A 5,129-nucleotide genomic window follows, 5' to 3' on the forward strand; every position below is an offset into this window, starting at 1 on the left:
TATACTTTACATCCAACAGTATATTCTCTTGCATTTGTACCACCAGATTTGGATGAAGTTACTTTAGTGAATTACAAAACAGAAACTTACCTGGTAAATGCTGATGACTACTGGTCATTGAAGACTGGGTGCCCTAGAGCACAGCTCTGGGATACTATAATTAGATACCATGTGGATGTAGCAGATAGAAGAACTCTGAAATGGTGGTTGACACAAGGAATGGATTTCTCTACTTGGCCTAGTAAAATATATCCAGGAAAATTACCTTATTACTGGTATATGTTATTACCAGGAAGTGAAAATGAATGGAATCTTTATGATATTGTAACACATGATGTTTTACATAATAATACTGATGTGTTTGATGCACATGCAGGTAATCATATTATATATAGTACAAAGATGGATATGCAGAAATGCTACATGGAACCGACCTCTTTGAATCCTTGCTTAATTGATAGAGGAGGATTTAATGAAACCAAGGGATGGGTTACTGCCCATTTCCCAAGAGCGGTCCTCTTCCCACGCAAGGAAAAGGACGGTAATTTTATGAAGACTTTAGAGGCTCCAGGATTTTTACCTTTACTACATCAGCCAGTTAGATTTTTGATACAACCACAAGTACAGCCAATTGTGTTACGATTGTCTGTTAGTGATTTGTTGAAAGGTGAAACTGTATGTCCTTCTTTTGAGTCTACTGTGTTGCCAGATTTGTTTTATTCAGTTCAAAGAAATGCAGCAGGACGGAGACCTTTGCAGTTCGCAGCGATTGGCGCTTTCCTGGCCGGAGCAGCTTTGGGGGCAGCAATCGCTGGAGCAATGACGGAGGAACTTCGAGTAGAAATTTCAGCTCTTCGAGGACTTCAGAATAAACAGAACTTTGTTATCTCACAATTATCTAAAAATCTGCACTCCGCGTCCTTGCTTATGGAAAGACTTTCTGCAGAACAGGAACTTTTGAAACATCATGTTGATTCATTAAGTAAGGTGATCGAGACTATGGATGCATCGTGGAATGTACGCATGAAACAATTGGAGGCAACTCAGGAGTGTGAACATCTGCAGGCAATGATCACCGCGGGATTAGAAGAAATAAGACTGTTATTTAGAACTGGCATAGGCATGGAAACTGCATCAGCTATAACCATATTAGATCCTACAAAGGATTCTTGGTGTGAAACTGGTGTCTGTATGATTAATTTATGGCAAATGTCGACATCTAAGGTTGTAATAGGATATCCAACTAAGGCTATACCAAAGAAAATTGGTAAAGATTGGATAATACCATTTGATAAGTTTTATTGGTTGAAATGGAACAATATGTCATATTATGTGCCTAGTGAAGCCACTTATGCGATAGGTAAAACAACTGTTATAGCCTATGATCTTTTCTCAGATGAACCTAGGACTTCTGATATAACTATATCTATGCCTCAGGCTACTTTGTTAGATCTTGGGAATTTTAATATGTTGTCTTGTTATCCTGAACCGTACATGGTTCAACGATGGCAAAACATTTCTTATAGTGATTCTTTGAGTCTGAATGCTGGTTGCCATATACATACTAATGTCATGATGATGGAACATATGAATTTGACCGTTCAGAAACATCTGTTTAGGAGTTTGAATTTTACTAACACGAGAAATGTACGAGTCCTGACTCAGGTGGTTTATTTGTCTAATCATACTTTTGGGTTACATACTTTTGTGCCCCAGCCACCTCTGTCGGAAGAATATAAGCATATGATGAAGGCGACGGAGGCAGCTAAGTCCATTTATGCTTCATTGGGAAAGGAAATTGAGACAGTACATAATCAAACTACTGAACTTCTCCAAAGATTCTCAGGAGAAACTCATAAAGTTAAAATGTTGGTTGATTCCGGATACTTGATTCCGCGTGACTTTCAGTATACTTATGATTGTAGTTTTGTAGGTTTCTTTAGAAAATTGGTTCATGCAGATGTTAGTTGCATTATGAGATGGAACCCTTTCCATTGGCTTAAGGAAGGATTGCTATATGTATGTTGTTTTGTATTATTTGTATTATGTATTAAGGTTTGTTTAAAGATCAATAAGTCTGCAGGAAAGAAAACTTACATTAAAATGAATAAACTTCAACATTACAGGGACCATGAAGCGAAAGGCACTAAGAAAATCAAATTCAAGAAGGAGAAGGACGGAAAGATTGAGGAATTATTCTGAACAGTTGCACTATGCAAATTGTCATCTTTGCATCGAATTTCATGTAAATACATGGTTTTTATATAGTGCATATACACTGTTTGGGCAGGAACGTTTTTCTCTTTTATGTAGACTAGTAACCTTACGCAGTGGACCATGGTGTCCACTGGATAGGACCTTGGAAGGCCAAGTGCCCTCTTTGTGTATGTTTTTGAATCATGTTTGGAATTGTATTTCTGATAATAATTTGCATTGTGATGTTTATTGTAGATATAATATACATTTGTGTGTTAAGACTTTATTTGGATTGTTCACTGAAGTGATGAAGTCTGATCATGATTTATTAACCTTACACTCTAATGCAGGTACTTTTTATGTTAATGGACTTATTTCACTTAACTATAATAGATCATTATTATTTGGTGATGCTGTATTGTGTAGAATCAATTCGCAATGCAGACAAAGGAATACATATGTTCCTAGATCTTTATTTGACATATGTTTAAGAAACATTTGTAAGCCTTACTTTATTAAATTATGGACTTATGTGGATTGTCATCAACACTTACCTAAGATTGGTTAATATTGTAGAATTTCTTGAGGAACTATGTCTGTGGACCAGATAATCATCAAACGGATATTAGGACGCAAGCTGAGGAACGACCTATTATTCAGGAAGGACCGGATGACTCCAATTCCGATGTTCTCTGAAAAAGATGTTAATTATCCATTTATGATAGTTCACAATTTGGTGATAGATTTGGATCTAGTAAAGGATTTGGATTTGGACATTTATTTACGATTGAAACAACTTTTCGTTCCAAGAGTGAAAGCTCCCTTCTGCTGTGAGTTTCGTGCTATGCTTCAGCCTTTTCTGCACTCCTGTGTGGTCGGTGGCTGCATGGATGCCGTGGATTGCATCTTCCAATCTGAAGATTGGTTTGCAGGGCCGCGACAGCCCATACGTTTCCCCGAGGACGGGCAACTTCCGAATGGACGACCTAAGACAGGGGACCGTACTTGTCGCTTTGATACATCGGCACCATCAGTAACATCGGCGCCTCCGTATCAAGGGGGTGGAATGACAGGAGTAAACATCAAGGATGAACAAACAACATGAATCAGCAAAAGGACTTGTTTTGGACTTGTTTTGGACTTTGCAGTGACTAAGTGACTTTTTAGTTGTAAACATGTTTTTGGCTATAGGATGACTAGATAGTATGCCCATGTTAGATAAGTTGATGATGTAACTAGGTAGTGTGCTTATGTTAGATAAGTTAGACACAAACAAGTTTGTTGTAAACATATAGAGTATATAAGCGCGAGGGAAACTCCATGTATTTGCTCACAATCAACTCTCATCGCCTGAGAGTAAGATCGTGCAGTGTGAGCCAGTCACCTCGTGTATTGCTTTGTGTGGTGTGCGAATAAACCAGCATTTCAAAAGGCAATCGAGTTCGTGCTTGGTGTTCGCGTACGTCGCGGTCCGGGGTCCAGTGCAGATATCCGGAAGGGAACTCCTGGTAACCAGACAAGGCTGAGAAGCTGCTCGTGACATGACCCCACCAGGAAGTCTCTCCCAGAGTCAGGGCAGAGGGAATGACTATTGTGTCTTAGGCTGCTATAGGGTGTGGCAGCTCTCAGCCCTCTCAGGAAACATTCAGAGCCCTGGGCTCATCCCAGCCTCAGCCTGTGGCCTTTCCTGAAGGTGGGAGGGTCTAGAATTCCAGTAGGGTAAAACATGTGAGGGGCTGGTCAATTAGAGACAGGGACTGAGTGATGACCTCCAGGTCATTTTGCTTCCTATGCTGGACAGGCAGTGGGTACAGTCCTGAAATTTCCAGAACCCTGCAACTTCATCATCTGACTTCATCATGTCCATTTTGGGAAAAATGGACTAAAGTGCCTGCAGCTGACCTTTGACTAGGACAGAACCTCCTGGGAAGGGGTACCTGTGCACTGTCCAGAGTTCATCTGGATGGAGGCAGGAAGTCCCTCCTAAGTCCCTGTGCTCAGCCCCTTTGTGGAAAGGTGTCTATTCTCATTATACTGACAGCCAGACCCCTTACCTTCCACCCATCTGACTTTGTCATGAACCACTCTTAAGGGTGTGGCTCCCAGCCTGTTCTATGCTCACTTCCTTAAAGGGCCAGCTGGGCCCAGTGGGCACAGGTGAGACACCATGACCAAGTGGAGTATCATCATCTCCTTTTTTTTTAATTGAGAGAGAGAGAGAGAGAGAGAGAGAGAGAGAGAGAATTTTTTAATATTTATTTTTTAGTTTTCATCAGACAAAACTTCTTTTTTGAATGTGGTGGTAAGGGTGGTAAGGATTGAACCCAGGCCTCATGCATGCCAGGCGAGCACACTACCACTTGAGTCACATCCCCAGCCTGAGTATCATCTTCTGTACATTCCTGAGGGCCTCTCCCTGCTGAGATAAAAAGAGATATTTTGTCTGTTCCAAAGTGTGGATGGTAAGAGGGGAGCTGAAAGTGAATATGAGGGGTGGTTTGTCCAGCCCTGGACTTTCTGTGCTCCAGGGCTTTGGGAACTTAAAATATGGGTTGAAAATATTCAAACCATAGAACCATCCTTTTAGATCAGAACATGGGATGATGGGCTCTATTTTAGCTAAAAATATGCAAATGTATGTTGAATAACCAGAACAGTGAATTTCAGAGATTGTGCATCAGGACTGGGTAGTGGCACAGCTCTCTCTACAACACTAAACAAGCTAATCAATAAACAGAATCCAAGCTCAGGATGCATTTGCAACCTGTGGAAAAAGATGAAATTAAAAGTTGGGATGGGGGCATGAAGCTGTAGCATAATGTCCTCTAAGCTGATCAGAGGTGGGTCACAAGGGCCCTAATGGCAGCCACCTCCAGGTTCTTCCCTAGATGTGGTTCTGTGGGGATCCTGGAGTTGCCTCCATGTTTGTCTGT

General features: G+C 40.9%; 1 long non-coding RNA gene across 1 annotated transcript; it reads left to right on the top strand.

The window, feature by feature from the left end:
- Positions 1-1,751: 1,751 nt before the first annotated feature.
- Positions 1,752-3,632, top strand: LOC131424084 (uncharacterized). The gene is made up of 2 exons (XR_009226573.1): positions 1,752-2,245; positions 2,773-3,632. It is a non-coding gene; the product is annotated as an uncharacterized LOC131424084 (long non-coding RNA).
- Positions 3,633-5,129: the final 1,497 nt, after the last annotated feature.

Source organism: Marmota monax, unplaced genomic scaffold (genome assembly GCF_021218885.2).
Source record: "Marmota monax isolate L192 unplaced genomic scaffold, Marmota_monax_Labrador192_F-V1.1 WCK01_AAM20220418_F8-fsc00275, whole genome shotgun sequence".
Classification (NCBI taxonomy): Eukaryota; Metazoa; Chordata; class Mammalia; order Rodentia; family Sciuridae; genus Marmota; species Marmota monax.